At 37.9% G+C, this 20,582-nt stretch overlaps 1 pseudogene; it reads left to right on the top strand.

The window, feature by feature from the left end:
- The first annotated feature begins 756 nt into the window (after positions 1-756).
- LOC112301996 (small ribosomal subunit protein uS2-like) lies at positions 757-19,698 on the top strand (annotated as a pseudogene).
- The last annotated feature ends 884 nt before the right edge of the window (positions 19,699-20,582 follow it).

Raw genomic sequence — 20,582 nt, forward strand, 5'->3', positions numbered from 1 at the left:
CTATCAGCACTTGGACTGGTGCCTTGCAGGATCCAGAGAAAGCATGTAAGCTTAAGAATTCTGCCACAAGAGGGAGCAAGAAGCCTGGACTGAGTGTACTCCTAGGCCTGGGAAAGGCTCAGAATCTCTAGCAGGGCTGATGAAAGTTATCTGTCTCCCAAAGGCATTTAGTAAAGACTTGAGGCGGGTGATTGTTATTCATATACAGAGACTAATACAGAACTTCAAGGATCATGAAAAATTAAGAAAACATGACACCATCAAAGGGTTACAATAATCTTTCAGTAACTGAAGCCAAAGACATGGACATCTGTGATTTAACAAATAAAGAATTCAAAACAGCTGTTTAAAAAAAAAAAGATTTTATTTATTTTTTAGAGAGGGGAAGGGAAGACAAAGAGAGGAAGAGAAACATCAATATGTGGTTGCCTCTTGTGCATCCCCAACTGAGGACCTGGCTGCAACCCAGGCATGTGCTCTACACTGGGAATCGATCAGGCGACCCTTTGGTTCGCCCGCTGGCCTCAATCCACTGAACCACACCAGCTAGGGCTCAAAACAGCTGTTTTAAGGAAACTTGGTGAGCTACAAGAAAACACAGAAAAACAATTCAGGGAAATCAATACACCAACAAAGTGAGAGGTAAAGCAAAGAGATAAAAATCATATAAAAGAACCAAACAGAAATTCTGGAACTGAAGAATACAATTAAAAACAAAAAACAAAACAAAATGCAATAGAGAGCATCAACTTTAGAATGGCTGAAGTGGAAGAAAGAATCTGTGGGTTAGAAGACGTGAACTTTGAAATTAACCACTCAGAGGAGAACACAGAAAAAAGATGTATGGGATACTATCAAAATGACCAATTTGTGCCCATCAGTAAATGAATGGATCAAAAAACTGTGGTACATTTACACAATGGAATACTATGCAGCAGAAGGAAAGAGGGAACTCCTACCCTTTGCAACAGCATGGATGAGCTGGAGAGCATTATGCTAAGCGAAATATGCCAGGTGGTGAGAGACAAATACCATATGATCTCACCTATGAGTAGAACCTAATCAACAAAACAAACAAGCAAGCAAAATATAACCAGAGACATTGAAATTAAGAACAAACTGACAGTAACCAGAGGGGAGGTGGGAGGGGGTAATGGGGGGCTGGGGAAGAGGGAAGTGTTTTCAGGAACATGTATAAAGGAATCCTGGACAAAACCAAAGGAGGGTAGGATTGAGGGAGGGAGATGGGGATGGCTCGGGTTGGGGGATGTGGGGGGGAATGAGATACCTGTACTTGAACAACAATAAAAAATGTGAAAATAAATAAATAAACAATGCATAAAAAATAAAAAAAATCTAAGTAAAAAATGACCAATTTGTGAATTGTTGGCATTCCACATGGGGAAGAAAGGGAGAAGGGGTACAGAAAACTTACTTAAAGAGATAATGGCTGAGAACTTCCAAAGTTGGGAAAGATTTGTATATCCAAGTTCATAGGTCCATAACAACAAAAAATCAACTTAAAGATATCTTCTCCAAGGCACATTATGATAAAACTGTCAAAAATCAAAGACCAAGAGAAAAACTAAAAAAGCAAGAGAAAAGAAGCTGATAATTTACAAGGGAAATCTATACAGCTATCAGCAGATTTCTCAGCAGAAACCTTACAAGTCAGGAGAGAGAGAAAAAAAAAAGAAAAACCAGCCTATCAAGAGTACTTTACCATCAAAACTGTCATTCAGAAATGAAAGCTAAATAAAAGCTGAGGGAATTCATCATCACTGTACCAGCTTACTAGAAATGCTGAAAAGGGTTCTTCAACCTGAAATGAAAGGATGTTAATTAATAACATGAGAATATACAATTCACTGGTAAAGGTAAGAATATAGTCAAACTCAGATTACTTTAATACTGTAATATGGTGGAGCATTAACCACTTAATTCTAGTATAAAGGCTAAAGGAAAAGAATATTCAATATAACTATAGTTCTAATTATGTTTGTTTATAAGTATACAATTTAAAAAGGTAAATTATGACATTACAGAAATATCATAGAAATAGAAAAAAGAATCCTAAAATTTGTATGCAACCACAAAAGATCCCAAATAGACAAAGCAGTCATGAAAAACAACAACAAAGTTAGAGACATCGCACTTCCTGATATAAAACCACAGTACAAAGCTAAAGTAATCAAAAGAGTATGGTACTGGCAAATATATATATACACACACACAGACCTATGGAACAGAGACAAGATTTAAACTTTCCCATATTTGGTCAACTAATATTCAGTGAAAGAAAAGAATACTCAAAGGGAAAGAATACTCTTTTCAACAACTGGAACTGAAAAAACTGGATAAACACATGTAAACAAATGAAATTGGACTTCTACATTACACCCTCACAAATGTAACTAAAAAAGATCAAAGACTTAAACATATACCTGATACTTTAAAGCTCCTAGAAAAAAACATAGGGAAGAAACTCTCTGACATTGGTCTTGGCAGTGATTTTTTGATATTTCACAAAAAGCACAAATAACAAAACTAAAAATCAAGACAGAGGACTACATCAAACTTAAAAGTTCTGCACAGCAAAAGAAAAAATCAACAAAGTGAAAAGGCAACCTGCAGAATGAGAGAAAATATTTTCAAGCCATATATCAGATATGGGGTTAACATCCTTAATATATAAATAACTCATACAACTCAATAACAACAACAAAACCCCAAACAATCCAATTAAAAAAGGGGTAGAGGAAGTAAATAGACATTTTCCCAAAGGAGACATACAAATGGCCAACAGGTACATGAAAAGATAATCAACATCCTTACTCATCACGGAAGTGCAAGATGAGAACCACAAGATATCACCTCACACCTGTTAGAATAGCTGTCATAAAGACGACAAGAGATAACATGTGTTGACGAAGATGTGGAAAAAAGGGAATATTTGTGCACTATTGATGGGAATGCAGACTGGTACAGCCACTGTGGAAAATAATATGCAGTTTCTTTTTTAAAAAAATATATTTATTGATTATGCTCTTACAGTTGTCCCATTTTCCCCCCTTCACTCCACTCCATCCTGCCCACCCTCCCTCCCACATCCCCCCCCTATAGTTCATGTCCATGGGTCATACTTATAAGTTCTTTGACTTCTACATTTCCTATACTATTCTTACCCTCCCCCTGTCTATTTTCTTTCTTTTTTGTTTGTTTTTATTTTTTATTTATTTTTAATTTTTATTGTTATTTAATTACAGTTGTATGCCTTTTCTCCCCATCCCTCCACCCCACCCCACCCCAGTCGAACCCACCTCCCTCCCCCACCTCCACCCTCCCCCTTGATTTTGTCCATGTGTCCTTTATAGTACTTCCTGTAATCCCTTCTCCCCACTGTCCCCTCCCTACTCCCCCCTGGCTATTGTTAGATTGTTCTTAACTTCAATGTCTCTGGTTATATTTTGTTTGCTTTTTTCTTCTGTTGATTATGTTCCAGTTAAAGGTGAGATCATATGGTATTTGTCCCTCACCGTCTGGCTGCAGTTTCCTCAAAAAATTAAAAGAATCTATTATATGATCAAGTAGTTCTACTTCCGGGATATACCCAAAGGAAATGAAAACAGGATATCAAGGAATTATATGCACATCGACATTTATTGCAACATTATTTACAATAGCTGATTAATGGAAACAACCTTAGTGCCTGTGAACAGATGAATGAATGAGGAATATGTGATATGTGTGTGTGTGTAATATATAATATATATAATTATACACACACACATATATAATGGAATATTATTCAGCCATGTGAAAGAAGGAAACCGTGCGGTTTGCAACAACATGGATGGACCTTGAGAATATCATGCTAAGTGAAATGTCAGTCAGAAAAAGCAAAGAACATATGATTTCACTCATATATGGAATATAAATCTGAAACTCAGACACAGACAATAGTATGGTGGTTACAAGACAGAAGAGGGTGGGAGGTAGTAAAGGGTAAAGGAGGGCAAATGTGGTGATGGAAGATGATTTGACTTTGGGTGGTGGGTACACAGTACCATGTACAGATCATGTATCAGAATTATACACTTGAAACCTACATAATTTTATTAACCAATGTCACCCCAATAAATTTAATAAAAAAAGAAAATTATTAAAACTGAAAAAATGGTAGAAAAGGTGGATGGCACGTTTTTTCAACATTGTTCTGAGACATTTTTAATAAGCTCACCCAAGGATAATATAATTTTCTAGGGGAATGTACCTTTGCTTCACTTTGCTATTTACTACTTGGTGGGAACCCAGGCACTATTAAATTATTTAGGGTTATGTAAATTTATACCTGATGGAAAAGATAACTGTGGTTATTATTTGACAATAACAAGGGACAATAATGAGTTGTATATCTAATTTAGCAGTCCTACTCTACAAAATTTAATTTTTAGTTGGCATTCTTTTTTTTAAACTTTTATTGTTATTCAATTACAGTTGTCTGCCTTTTCTCCCCATCCCTCCATCCCACCCCAGCCGAACCCACCGCCCTTCCTCACCTCCACCCTCCGCCTTGATTTTGTCCTTGTGTCCTTTATAGTAGCTCCTGTAATCCCCTTTCCCCACTTTCCCCTCCCCACTCCCCTCTGGCTATTGTTACATTGTTCTTAACTTCAATGTCTCTGGTTATATTTTATTTGCTTTTTTCTTTTGTTGATTATGTTCCAGTTAAAGGTGAAGTTGGCATTCTTGATAGACTATATAAATCCCTGTTCATCAAATGCTCTTGGAGCAAGTTTTACCATTTTAGTGGTTTTCTCATTAATTAATGACTTGAATAAAATATTTAAAATATGCTCATTTTATATTTATGTGTCATTTTTAACTTTTTAAAAATTGTGACCCATATAAGGCATTTCGTGTTTATTAAAGTTTCATTTTTATATAAATAGAATTCATGTGGGTAATCCCATAAGGATTCAATGTCATAGAATAGAAAACAAGGCTGGCAGCCCTGGCTCCTGGCTCCTGGCTCCTGGCTCCTGGCCGCCAGCATGTCCTCCCTTTACATCAGCGTGGACTGTGCCTCAGGAGCATGACCCCGCGCCCACGGGGCCCTTTTCCCGAAGGTTTAAAGATGGTCCATCCGGATTCAGAGAAGAGCCTTTCGGCAAAGGGGAAAAGGAGTGGGTGGTGAGAGGGTAAGGCATGGAAGGGGTGCCCACACGGGCTGCGGGGGGAGAGTTTTATGCATGAAATAGCATCCATGTCAAGAAAACCAAGATGGAGGCGTAGGTAGACACACTGTGTCTCCTCCCACAACCAAAAGCACAACAACAATTTAAAAACAAAAAACAACCAGAACTGACAGAAAATCGCCCTCACAGAAGTCCGGCAACCAAGGTGATAAGGAAGAAACATTCACCGAGACTGGTAGGAGGGGCGGAGGACTCCCAGCAACGCTGCCGGATCCAGAGACTGGTGGATTGTGGAACAGGACAGGCCAGGCTTCAGCTAGCAGACCCCACGCCCCACACTCTTGCACAGATAAACCGGGAGGAACGGCGGGGGAGCGAAACAGATCATGCAACCCAGGGCTCCAGCTCCAGGAAATAAAGCCTCAAACCTCGGAGTGAAAACACCCGTGGGGGTTGGGGTGGCAGCAGGAGAAACTCCCAGCCTCACAGGAGAGGTCGTTGGAGAGACCCACAGGGGCCTAGAGCGTGCACAAGCCCACCCACTCGGGAACCAGCACCAGAGGGGCCCAATTTGATTGTGGGTAGCGGAGGGAGTGACTGAGCTCCAGCAGAGAGTAGAGCAAGCACCATTGCTCCCTCTCGGCCCCTCCCCCACGTACAGCGTCACAGCGCAGCGACCAGCGCTACCCCACCCCAGTGAACACCTAAGGCTCCACCCCTTTACGTAACAGGTGCACCGAGACCAAAAAAAAAAAAAAAAAAAAAAAAAAAAAAAAAAAAAAAAAAGGCCCAAATGAAAGAACAGATCAAAGCTCCAGAAATAATTCAACTAAGCAGTGAACAGATAGCCAACCTATCAGATGCACAGTTTAAAACACTGGTAATTAGGATGCTCACAGAATTGGTTGAATTTGGTCTCAAATTAGATGAAAAAATGAAGGCTATGCTAAGAGCAACAAAGGAAAATGTATAGGGAACCAATAGTGATGGGAAGGAAACTGGGACTCAAATCAACGGTGTGGACCACAAGGAAGAAAGAAACATCCAACCAGAAAAGAATGAAGCAACAAGAATTCAGAAAAATAAGGAGAGGCTTAGGAACCTCCAGGACATCTTGAAACGTTCCAACATCTGAATTACAGGGGTGCCAGAAGGAGAAGAGGAAGAGTGAGAAATTGAAAACTTATTTGAACAAATAATGAAAGAGAACTTCCCTAATCTGGCAAAGGAAATAGACTTCCAGGAAGTCCAGGAAGCTCAGAGAGTCCCAAAGAAGCTGGACCCAAGGAGGAACACACCAAGGCACATCATAATTACATTACCTAAGATGAAACAGAAGGAGAGAATCTTAGAAGCAGCAAGAGACAAGGCAACAGGTACCTACAAAGAAGTTCCCATAAGACTGTTAGCTGATTTCACAAAAGAGACCTAACAGGCAAGAAGGGGCTGGCAAGAAGTATTCCAAGTCATGAAAGGCAAGGACCTACATCCAAGATTACTGTATCCAGCAAAGCTATCATTTAGAATGGAAGGGCAGATAAAGTGCTTCTCAGATAAGGTCAAGGTCAAGTTAAAGGAGTTCATCATCACCAAGCCCTTATTACATGAAATGTTAAAGGGATTTATCTAAGAAAAAGAAGATAAAAAATATGAACAGTAAAAATGACAGCAAACTCAGTTATTAACAACCACACCTAAAACAAAAACAAAAGCAAAGTAAGCAAACAACTAGAACAGGAACAGAACCACAGAAATGGAGATCACATGGAGGGTTATCAACAGGGGAGTGGGAGGGGGAGAGAGGGGGGAAAGGTACAGAGAATAAGTAGCATAAATGATAGGTAGAAAATAGACAGGGGGAGGGTAAGAATAATATAGGAAATGCAGAAGCCAAAGAACTTATATGTATGACCCATGGGCATGAACTATAGGGTGGGAATGTGGGAGGGAGGGGGCGGGCAGGATGGAGCGGAGTGAAGTGAAGGGGGGAAAATGGGACAACTCTAATAGCATAATCAATAAATATATTTAAAAAATAATAAATAAATAAAATTTCAGTACCCCCCCACAGTAAAAAAAAAAAAAAAAGAGAGAGAAAGAAAAAGAAAACAAGGCTAGATTTCAGTCTCCTTTTACTTTGAGTTATACTATTTAAATTTCCTGATTCAGGCTTTGGATTAATTAGATATGTATCCTTCTGTGATGGCAAAAAAGATGACAGGCATTCTGAACACAGACTAAATGGTCCTAATGTCATGAACCAGGAACTGTTCCTCAAAATAACTGATTCCGTTTTCTCAATGACTTTCAGAAATGTCAGAATAATAGTAAATCTGCCAAAGCCAAAATTGTTTTGGGGAGATATTTTCCAGAGGTCATATTGTGAATACTAATGAAACCAGCACAGCAATTTGGTTGTTTCAAGGCACATTTAACAGCTGACTCAAACCTGCCAGGCCACTGGGAAGCGGTGTTGCACAAAAGCAGTCAGAATTTTTCCCCCACAGGAGTGATACTTAAATTTTCTTCTGGTCAGGGTGGAATACACTTGAACTTACACATTTCCCACATGAAGTATGTATACCATACTCTGTAATAGGGAACTCTGGGGTCTTCATCAACCACTAGCTAAGTAAAGCAGGTGAACAAATTCAAAGCTACTTGTAAGACAAATGCTGACAGAGAAAATTACTTAGAGGTGAGAAATTAATTGATCTCATCTAGGGGACAATAAGGTCCTTTACAATCTTAATTGAAAAACTCATACTGCCCCCATCCCTAACCTGCAGTATTTACACCTTTCTTCTTAGCAATTATCAACACACAGTACCTTTTTATTTGTTAATTTTCTGTTTTCCTCACTAAAGTATAAACTTCCTGAGTTCAGTGATTTTTGTCTGTATACAGGGTGGGGCAAGAGCAGGTTTACAGTTATTTGTATGAAAAATAATATAATAATAATAATACAAAAAAACCTGTTTTGTGCACTCAAAACTATAAACCTACTTTTGTCCCACCCTGTATTATTTTCCTGCCAAAACTCGCTAGTTAATAAATGTGTCTGGTGGATAGTAAATGTTCAGTACATATAAATTAAATGAACTGAATGAAATGAATGAATGAATGAAGAAACTAATGGGCCTTATCTAAGTCCATTTAATACTATGATAATACAAGAAACTTTTAAACTGGTCAAAGCATCTCTACTTTGAAGTTTCCTTTTATTAGATTATGAGATTCATATGACTTTTTTGTTTTTATTTTGGTTTAGCAAAATTTAATGTTTAATAAATGGCAGAAGCTATTACCCCAGGTCATTACTTTCTTACCTTCTTACAAATTTAACAATTTTTAAAGTTTTTTCTTTCCATTTTAGTAACTTCTTGTGTATTTTTATAAGTCATCTCAAATTCTGTTGTTAATCAGATAAAATATACATTATAAATAAATATCATCTACAACTAATCCATAAAAATCCATTTTTAAAAACTCTGAAATAGTTGTTATATTACTCATATACCTATTCTACCAAAATCCTCCAGAAAACAACATTAATTTGAAAAAGAAATATTTGTCTACCTTGCGTGCACGAACCACGAATTTTGAATAATGAAAAAATTCCCACAAAATTATTACATACATTTAAGTTGATTTCTAGTAACAGAAGTCATCTTTTAGGATATGTGCTACGCGTGCATTGGTAAGAGAAGTGCAACATTTTCCCCTATTGAGAAAAATGTCATCAGAGGCACTTAGTGTAGAGGAATAATTAAATACATGCAAAAGTTGAATTTTAACTTCTGGGAAGCTGTGCCTTCTGTGTGGTGGGTTCAATTCAAAAATTTCCAGCATGAAAATAAGCTGTTAGGTAGCATAACTTCACCATCAACAATTCAGATTGATCAAACATATTCATTTTCTAGCAAATGTCAGCTGAATTAATTATTGTACAGTTGATTAAACGAAACAAAAGATCTGACATTGCCTATGAATATATATTTTGTCATGTGTAGTACATGTTCACATTCTAATTGATATTTGGACTACAAATATAAACAAAAATACTATATTAAAAATTCAATTGAAAGCACAAAGACAAAAAAATTTCAAATGCTGGTACGTGGTCTAAACATTCCATTTATTTTACACTAAAAGAATCCTTGTCAGTTAATCTTTGGATATAATAATTTTCCCTTTAAGAACACTGCAGATATTATTTAGGGATTTTCAATTTATTATGGCAGATACTGACTAATAATTTCCTCTTCAACCATTAAAATACACAATAATACTTTCGAAAAGTTTCAAACTTTCAGCAGCATTGGAAATGAGGAATCTCTAATCTATAAAACTCAAAGAAGTATTTCCATCAATTAAAGTGTACTGGGTTCCCTTTCCTCCATGACCTCGCCAGCACTTGTTCTTTGTCGACTTGTTTATGATGACCATTCTGACAGGTGTGGGGTGGTATCTCACTGTGGTTTTAATCTGCATCTCTCTGATGGCTAGTGATGCTGAGCATCTGCTCATTTGTCTCTGGGCCCTCTGTATGTCCTCCTTGGAGAAGTGTCTGTTCAGGTCCTTTGCCCATTTTTTAACTGGACTGTTTGCTTTCCTGGAGTTGAGTTGTGTGAGGTCTTTATATATTTTGGAGATCAAACGTTTGTCCGAGGTATCATTTGCAAATATATTTTCCCATACAATCGGTTCCCTTTTCATTTTGCTGATGTTTTCTAATACACTGTTGGTGGGAATGCAGACTGGTGCAGTCACTGTGGAAAACAGTATGGAATGTCCTCAGAAAACTAAAAATGGAACTGCCTTTTGATCCAGCAATTCCACTGCTGTGATTATATCCTAAGAATCCTGAAACACCAATCCAAAAGAACCTATGTACCCCAATGTTCATAGCAGCACAATTTACAATAGCCAAGTACTGGAAGCAACCTAAGTGCCCATCAGTAAGTGAATGGATCAAACAACTGTGGTACATTTACACAATGGAATACTATGCAGCAGAAAGAAAGAGGGAAGTCCTACCCTTTGTGACAGCATGGGTGGAACTGGAGAGCATTATACTAAGTGAAATAAGCCAGGCAGTGAAAGACAAATACCATATGACCTCACCTACAAGTGGAACCTAATCAACAAAACAAACAAGCGAGCAAAATAGAACCAGATACATTGAAATAAAGAATAATCTGACAGTAACCAGAGGGGAGGGGGCAGGAGATAATGGGGAAAATAGGGGAAGGTCATCAAGGAACATGGATAAAAGACACACGAACAAAGCCAAACGGGGTAGGATTGAGGGTAGGAGGCGGAGATGGGTGGGGCGGAGGGGCTGGAAGGGGAGAAATGGAAACAACTGTACTTGAACAACAATAAAAAAATTAAAAAATAAAGTGTAAGTGAGGTCATGAGGCAGAATATGGGGTGGACAACAAAGATACAGAGGGAAGAAGGGGCCATAGCAACTTGTATTCATTTATCTGTTAAATTGTTTCACTCTTCTGGAAAAAAAGGAGACCTTTATCATCTGCCCCACTCATGTTTCTTTTTCTCCAATAAGTCCTGTTCTCAGCTGAGAGAGTTGTGGAAAATGGTGTCTTATGGAAAATGGGAAAACGTACTTCTTTATTTGTACCATCCCTGCTAATGAAAGCAAAAACTTCCTAAGAGTACCCAAGCAGTGAGACCAAGGTCTCTTTCCTTAGGCCAGAAAAGTTACATAAAACAGATGCAAATACAAAATAGCGACAATAAAAACCATTTTGCACAAGTTATGTTATAGGCTAGTCTGTTATCTCTTTGTTTAGCAAGTTAATAAAATAATTCTAATAGCAATGCCATGGCTATTATTAGAAAGGCGAATTCACTGATTTAGACCTGATACCAACATAACAGCAGATGAAGTTTTATATTTTCTATTGCATGGATGCTGCATGTTGCAGAAGCAAAAACAATAACAAAAGAAAACAGAACCCAAACTTTTGAAGAAAGTTGCACCACATGAACTGAAATTAGTTTTAGGAAGTTGATACTCTATTATGTTCTCAGAGCATTGAAAGCTATGATGAAAACACAGGAGACCATGATGAAAATTGAGTTGATTTGTGTCAGGAAGAAACAAATAGAGAATACAATGAGACAATGCTACATGTCAAAGGATTTAATATTGCAGACTGAAATTCAGTCTTAGATATAATGAAGTGTAGTGATGGTGTTTCAGAAAGTGAATCCATCGTGTGGAGGACAAATCTAGGATACTAACTCTGAATACAAAATAACAGAAAAAGAAAAAGACAATTACAACCCATAAGAGAAGACATGGGAAGATAGAATAAGAAAATTTATGTTCTTAAGGAGGAGATCAAAACCAAAGGATATGAAAGAAAATCAATATGAGATATAATTTAAGAAAACATTATACAACTAAAGAAAGTCTTGACTTAAACACAAACTGTTTACTAAGAAAAATACCCCCTCTCGTTCTACTGAATTCATAAAGCATTTCGAGAAGAAATGAATGGTTGTACAATCCAGGAGGCAGAAAATGACTCTTTTACTCTGAGAAATAAAAAATGACCTTTGAAACCTCTGCAATAATAAGTACAGAAGAGAGTTGAATAGAATTCACAATATTTTCAAAGAGAAAGGAAGTAACAATTTATATGCCAGGTGGTTTGTCAGTCAAGTACATAGTGTGAGGAAAGTGAGCCACCCGTGTTGTCTCATAAGAAACCCTTGAAGATATATTCTATCCAACATACACATGGATTACTTTTGACTTTATTAATTAAACACTTAATGATAGCTATCTGCAGCACAATTATTACAGTGAGACACCATGGTAGGCACTCAGGATAAAAAGATGGGCCAAATTTTACACAGTGGTACAACGTGGTACTTCTACTTATGCAGTGCTAGAGAGTGTACAACTAAGAGATAGGACCCGCAGATAAAATCAAGGATACCTAAGAAAGTTTTCACTGAGTCGAGAAATGAAGAGTGAGTAGGAGTGGTCCTGTCTGGGTAGCTCAGTTGGTTCCAGCATCATTCCGATACGCCAAGGTTAGATCCCCAGTCAGGGTACCTCCTAGAATCGACCAATGAGTGCATTAATAAGTGGATATAGGGAAAGAATCTATGAGGCTATTTTATTGGAACACCTCCACAGACGGTGAATTAGAGTGGAGGCGCTGGAGATGACAAAAGTGGGCATCTTAAAAATGTGCTGAACTAAATACTAGGTTTTTCATGTGTATAATTTATTGGACATTATTACTTTTCACTAAGATAAAACATGTCTGAAGAGGTGGGTTCAGTGTTGGGGAGGTTACATGATCAGCGTGGGGAATTTTTAAAAGTGTACCCTTTGAGACATTTAACTGAAAATCTCAAATTTCGAGAAAGCAGTTGGGGCTGCATTTCTGAGGAGAGTTCTCAGAGAGAGAGAGCTACAAGTCTATGAATCCTAACATGTGGGATTTATTAAAAACTTTAGAACTAGATAGGACAGAGGAAAGAGCTCGCAAATGTATAAGCCTGGTACAGAGGAATTGGTGCTAAGTCCTGAAAGAGCTCAAAATTAAACTAATAATAACTATTTTTGTAAACATAATTTTTAGAAAAGTTTCTTATGAGAAGATATATAATAAATGCTTTAAGAAGATAGAGGTTTATTCTTCTTCTTACCTAAGTTACATGTGTATGCAATCCAGGGCCTGTCTGGTAGTTTCAAGGTTATCATGATCTTTAGTAATCATGATAACCAAACTAAACTTTAGTAAGTGATTTCGATTCTCAAATTTTCCTCTGGTTCTAAGATTCCTGTTGTGGCCCTAACCTCATGGCCTTGTTCCAGGCCAGGAAAGGAGGAATGATGGAAAATATCCAGGATTCTTACCTGATTTATGCTCCATCTCACTGCTCACTCCTGGGCCCAAGAGACTTGGGGAATGTAGTTTGGGGCTGGACACATTGCCATCTGGAATGGAATGTGTTTTCTGTTAGTGAAGTAGAGAATAGATATCGGGGAAGTAACTAGGGGTCTCTGCTATAAACATACTGTGGGGAAATTACTCTCATATACTACTATTTATGGCATGCAGTATTACAGGTGCTCTGAATGAAATATTGACAAATTTTGTTCAGATAGTTACAATGTTTATACATTTTTGGTAGAGTGTTTTCACTTTTAGAAAGTCATTCTAATGAAACAGTAATTCTACCTCGCCAAGCAGACTTGGGAAGTTTGTAGCTATGATCCTCTTGGTATTTAGTTTGGAAACAATCCAAATGTCAAGAAGATTAAAGTTGTAGGTTCTGAAAATCAACTAATTACTTCTCGAATGGGGTCCAGGATACACAGGGTGGGGCAAAAGTGGATTTACAGTTGTTCCTATGGAAAATAACACAATCATTAATACATAATAATACAATTATAAACTCCGTGTTTCACATACTCACAACTGTAAACCTACTTTTGCCCCACCATGTAGTTGTGCCTGTTAAGAGAATTCAAACCTGACCTCCTGGTCTCATTATTTTAATGGTAAGATTAACTACTTCCGTCAAACTTAAGCCTTTCACTAAGTTTTGGTATCCTTTACCCTGGCCAGCTTTCCCAAAATAATCTATTCTTTCAGGCACTTGTCCAATGCTCTGTAGCGTGCTGCCAGTTAAATATTGGATATTACTCTGGTCTGTTATCATTATTGGAGACAAGTGGGTCTTACCATTGTCTGACTATATTTACTGATGTCAATCAGAGGTTCCACGTCCTGATAAATGAGGAAATATGATATTTGGTTCATTCTTCATTTTGCAAAACCAGTTGAAATTTCTTCCTCTGTGTAGTGAGAAACCTCCAGTTACAATCAATTTGTTTCTGAAGGATCCTAATTTTCCTAAACAATTTAGCTTATGTAAAACCTATTGAGAAAGGTACAAATTTATTCTTTATAAAAAGATAATTACTGAACAGAAAAAATAATGTTATCTACACTATATTCCCTTATCATTAAGTAACAAAGTAAATACAAATAAATTACTATGATAAAGTCATGCATTTATTCACAGACTAAAATAATTACAATACTATTTTCTCTGTTATGTGTACATTGTCAAAACTTAGAAAATGAGAATAGTTTTTAACGGAGCTCATTTGTCCTTGCAAGACACAAGCCATCTTTGAAATCCTCTTCACTTTTGGGCAGCCATGAGATGTCGCAGATGATGGCATCAGCTATTATCCAAGAAGTGCTACTTGTTTTTCTCTTTTCAAAAGGAGAGAAAAAGTATTAGAAACTAAATTCTGGGCATTGAGTATTGCATATCGGATTTTTCCACAGGAGTAAGTTCGGTCGATAGGACGATTAATACTGGGTTGAACTGTGAGGAGAATTAGAAAAGACACTACTTTTAAAAAGGCCACGCGTTCATAACATTTACTGTTTAATGTTATCAATCTTTATTTTTTTAAATGTGAAGTTTAGTTTATTCTTTCAGTGACATACACATAGATTATGAATCCCCAAAGTTTAAAATACGCCCCTTTTTCTTTCATAGTTCTCATGTCTCATTGGCTTCCATGCTAGAGCCACTTCATTGTTCTTCACTACCGGTTACAGTAAGAAAGAAATGTTTTTAATGTGTCTGTTCTTTTAAGTCATCTTATTGAGAGGTAATGAAATAAAATCTACAGAAATAAAAGTTTATTGCATTTTTATATCGTGGATGTGAAGTTCTAGTTCATTAGAGATTGAAGTAATTATTTTTAAGTAAAATGTCAAATTGCACACTGTCATAATTACATTTTGTGATGTATCTACAAATAATGTTTGAAGTTACAGAAAAAAATCATTGTACGCAATTATTTTTAGCAAATATAATTATTAGTGGTACCATTAAGTGTGCCGTTATGAAGCATACCAGTTGTTATTCTGGAGATCTCAATAATCCTTGTGCAAATACGAAATGTGAATACATAATATTTAACTTATTAATCATTTATTTAAAAATTTGTTGATTATGTGTTCTGTGCCAAACATTCTTCAAGGTCTAGGGATACAATAATAAACTCAATATTTACATCTCTCCCCATAAAGTTACAAAACACTTGAGAAAACATCCAGTTAAACAAAGGATTATAACGTAGCTTGATGAATGTTATGGCAGGAGAAATTATAATTTTATGGGAACCTACAGCCATAGAACAAAACCTGTCTTCAAGATGATCTTCCTGAGAATGCCACATTTAGGTTAATAGAGAGTGAATAGATTTAGCCAGACAGAGGGTGGAGGTTAGGTGCATCATGGGAGTGATGGCCTTGTGGAATGAATATCATCTATTTTTAAGGAGTCAGACATTATCCAAAGGGCAAAAATAAGTCACGGAAGGAACTTAGGTAGGGAATGATCAAATTTGTATTTTTAGAAATATTAGTTAAGACTGGAATTTTGAATTGTAGAGAGGCAGGGCTAGAGGCAACAGAGCAATTAGGAGGTTGTTTTGGAACTGCAGTAAGGGAGGATAATGGCCTGGAAGAGTGTGGGAAATTGACAATACAAGGATAGAAAATAACCCATATCCAAACCATCAAAAAGGGCTGCTGAATTTTGTAAAAAAATTGATTTTAGAGAGAGGGGGAGAAAGGGAAGGGAGGGAGGAAAGGAAGAGAGAGAGAGAGAGAGAGAGAGAGAGAGAGAGAGATGGATTTGTTGTTCCACTTATTTATGCATTCATTGGTTGATTCTTGTATGTGTCCTGACCAGAGACTGCACCCACAACCTAGGCATACTGGGATGGCGCTCTAACCACATGAGCTACCTGGCCAGGGCCCTAAAAGCCCCTAACATCAAAATATTTCCAGAATCTGACCACTGTTCACCATCTGCTTTGCCACCATCATGCTACAAGCCAACAACAAATTTCATCTCAATTACTCTTAACTAAAATTGTCCGATACAGCCAACAAAAATTTTATCTGACCATCCTGCTCCTTATTGTTCTCCCGCCTTCTGCCTCTTCTCCCCTGCCAGTCTCTTCTCAACATGGCAGCCAGCGTACCATTATGAAAATGCAACTCAATTTTGAAAAGTTCTAAAAAGCTCAACTGCGCAAGATGTATTATGTTCTTTATACACTGCTGGGTTAAATTAGCTAATATTTTGTCTAGGATAATATTTTGCACTTATGTTAATTTGCACTTAGGTTTCTAATTTCTCTTTCTCAGTTTGCCATGGTCAGTTTTTGCTATTAAGGTTATATTCTCATCATTGAATGACTTGTGGTGTGACCGATTTTTTTGTCCCTCTATTCCAGGGGTGTCAAACTCATTTTCATAGGGCGCCACATCAGCCTTGCAGTTGCCTTCAAAGGGCCGAATGTAATTTAGGACTGTATACATGTAACTGCTCCTTAACAGTTAAGTGAGAGCTCGGCACTGCAGCCGGGTAGAAACAAGGTGCCAGGCCGGATAAAACAAGGTGGAGGGCCAGGTTTGGCCTGCGGGCCTTATGTTTGCCACCTGTGCTCTATTCTTTGCAAACTTGTTTATAAGATTAGATTTATCTTTTTCAATTTGGTAGAATTTGCCTAGAAAACCACTCAGGCCTGATGTTTGTTATCATTTTACATTTGAAAATACTGATTCAATTTATTTGTTATTAGACAATTTTTTGAGTCAATTTTTATAACATTATTTTCTAGGAAGTTGAATATTTTGTCTAAATTTTCAAGTTTATTGTCATAAAATTCTTCCATGTTTTTTCTTGTAATCTGAGTTTTAGCTCTACTTATGTCCTCCCTCTTATTGTTTGTATGTGGGGCTGTTGTTATTGATTAGTTTTGCCACTACCTGTGCAATTTTTTTTTAATAATCAGCTTTTGTCTTGCTGATTTTCTCCATTGTGTATTTGTTTTGAATTTCAATAATTTCTGATTTTATATTTATTATGTCCTAATTTCTATACTTTTGGCCTATTCTAGTTTTCATATACTATTGTTTTTTGTGTTTAAAATTCTCATAATATTTTCCTACTTGTCAAAATTTTATGTAATTGTTTCTTAGATCTAGAAGTCTAGTCGAATTAGTTTATTTTATTTTGGCAAGGATATTTCATAAGTAGTGCTGTGTAATTCCTATTCACTATTTTATTTTATGGATGAATTTCCTTAATAATGAACTGGTTACCTAAGTAAAATCTCAAGAAATGAACACTGAATGTTTAAGCATAATTATGATAATCAGTGTTATTATTGATTTTAATAGATTTGACACATTTCAGTACTTCTTTTTGAAACTCCTTGTCCTATCTTTGGCTAATGGGAGTCCAAGTTGCCTCCTGTGTTCTTGTATAGTATGTGACAGAGTCTAAATATAGGATTTCTGATTTGACAAGGTAACCAGGCTCATTGTGAATATTTCTGGTCATAACTTGGAATAACACATATCTCCAAGGAACCCTGGTGGTTTTTTTAGTGGGAAGTTATGTTTAGAAAATATATCTGAGTGGTAGGTTTGCTTTTTCTACTGGGTTGTCACAGTTTCTTCGGCATTTCAGTGGAGAGCTAAGAGAAGTGTATTTTACTTTAGAGTGAGAAAAATAAATTCTACCTTCCCACGGTACCCTGAGAGGAATCCATATGGTATTGTTCTGTTTTCCTCTCACAAAGGGAAACTTCACAATATCTGGAGCCCTTGATGTCCTGCAAATAGAGGAAAATATCCTCAAATTCCTTGCAGCAGGGACTTACCGTATTTTTTGGATTATAAGATGTATCCCCCCCCCCAACTTTGGGAAGAAAATGGCGGGCCTCTTATAGTCCGAATGTAGCTTACCTGGCTCGCCGCGGGGTGGGGGGGTGGGGTGCGGCGGTGGAGCAGGGTCACAGGAGGCAGGAGCAGAGTCGCTGCTGCAGGAAGCCAGTGGCAGCAGGAGTGGGGCAATGCTGCAGGCCTTAGGCTGGGCGGAGGGGGTGTCCCCGCAGTGCGAAGCCAGGGAGGCAGGAGCGGAGTCCCCGCTGTGGCGTACTATAGTGCTAGCGAGGAGGGTACAGGCGGCACAGGCACGTTAGGAGAAGAAAGCCTGCGGCGCCCGCGCTTGCCTCCACCACGTGACTGCTGTGTCTCCTCCCCCACCATTAATATTAACATAGGCAAATTCCACTGCAGGGTCACCTGACAACGTGGCCTTGCAGCTGTTGCAAAACTACAACTCCCATCATGCTTGGACAGGTTGGGATGATGGGAGCTGTAATGTGGCAACAGCTGCAGAGCCACACAGGTTGTGCAAAACTGCTGTCCCCATACAAGAGTGTTGCACAACCTGTGGCCCTCCAGCAGCAGATCCCCCCATAACAATGTCAGCAATGCCTTAGATGGCTCTGAAGATGACATCCTCCATGAACAGAGTGAAGACAGTGATACTAGTGATTCTGAGGAACTGAGTTTCATAAATGTGGACAGTAGTGATGGGGAGTTCTTGGGGTTCTCTGATGATTAGAGGAGTTTCCCTACTTAAAGCTTAAAGTCAGTAATAATGGTTGTTAATACTGCTGCTGAGTTCTGTTTACATTTACATTGGTGAAAATTGTTATTTATGTTATTAAATATTTTACCACATTTTTTGCTTCAAATTTTTTCCCCTTTTTCCCTCTTCTAAAACCTATGTGCCGTCTTGTGGTCCAGTGCATCTTATAGTCTGAAAAATACGGTACTTTAGTGGCATCAACTTTGACTTCTAAACAGGACATCTGAAAAAGGAAAAGTGATGGCATCTGCATCATAAATCTGGAGAGAACCTGGGAGAAGCTTCTGCTGGCAGCTCATGCCATTGTTGTCATTGAAAACCCTGCTGATGTCAGTGTCATATCGTCCAGGAACACTGCCCAGCGAGCTATGCAGTTTGCTGCTGCCCCTGAGGCCACCTGTTGCTGGCCGCTTCACCCCTGGGACCTTCACTAACCACATCCTAGCAGCCTTCCAGGAGCCGGGACTTCTGGTGGTCACTGATCCCAGGATGTCCACCAGGCTCTCACTAAGGCATCCTGTGTTAACCTGCCTATCACTGCTCTGTGTAACAGAGACTCTCCTCTGCTCTAGGTGGACATTGCCATCCTTTCCAACACAAGGGGGCCCACTCAGTCGGTGTGATGTGATCCGTGTGGACCTGGGAAGCACTGCGCATGTGCGACACCATCTCGCAGGATCATCCATGGGAGGTCCTGCATGATGTCTACTTCTACAGAGACCCTGCAGAGACAGAGAAGGAGGAACAGGCCGTCGCTGAAAAGGCTGTGACCAAGGAGGAATTTCAGGGTGGATGGACGGCTGGGGCTCCCGACTTCACTGCTGCTCAGCCCGAGGTTGTGGACTGGTCTGAAGGCGCAGGCGCCCTCTGTGCCTGTTCAGCGGTTCCTACTGGAGACTGCCCTGCAGTCCCCACGGCTCAGGCCACGGAATGGGTAGCAACAACCTCTGAGCGGTCTTAAGCTGATCTTCCGCAAACTCTTAAACAGAATGGAAATAAGGTTGAGGGAAAATAAAGTTTCTGAGAAAGTAAGTAAATAAATTCTGAATTCATAGATTTAAGTAATTCTAATTTCCCACATTTAAATGGGGATTATAGGATTTTATTTAACTATTTTGTATCCTTATCTTGGCTTTTATACTGAAAATCTTGATTCCTAATGATATTAGTGTAATTACTTATATTCTTTCATCTACTTTGTGTATAGGGAAGTATGTGTGTATATTTATAATATGTTTAAAATTTTATGGTAACTTTTGGTTTGATCCCAGGTTTTTGGATGCAAAAAGTTAAATAAATAAAATAAAATTATACCAACAGTAAACAATAACAGGACCACTAGCTGCAATTTAAGACTTAGTGATCTTTATTTTTGGATTCACATAGGTATATACAGACAAAATCTTATTTTTAAACTCATTGCTTCACTATTTTCTTTTTTATTTAATATTTTCTTTCAAATATATATATATAAACACAGATCTCAGGTTAAAATTATAAAACAAGGAACATTAGAAAATATCTAGCTTTTGTCTTTGTTCTTCCCATCATCTCTTTTTTGTCTTCTTCCCCTCCAAAGTTCACTATTTCTTTTAATTAAACTTTGGTTTATCCTCCTACTGTTTCTTTTTGAAATATTAGCAAATATGTATGTATATGAATGATTGTGTGTATGGGTTCCCACATCTTTGATACCCAAAAGGTACCCAAGAAGGTGTAACATATTTCTTTTATTTGACATCTGTTTTGATTTTGCAAGTGGTAGAGAAATAAATAGTCTTGTGCATAAGTCATTTCATATTTCTGTGTGTGTATCTTAGGGATAGTTACCTAGCAGTAGGATTA

Source organism: Desmodus rotundus, chromosome X, assembly GCF_022682495.2.
Source record: "Desmodus rotundus isolate HL8 chromosome X, HLdesRot8A.1, whole genome shotgun sequence".
Classification (NCBI taxonomy): Eukaryota; Metazoa; Chordata; class Mammalia; order Chiroptera; family Phyllostomidae; genus Desmodus; species Desmodus rotundus.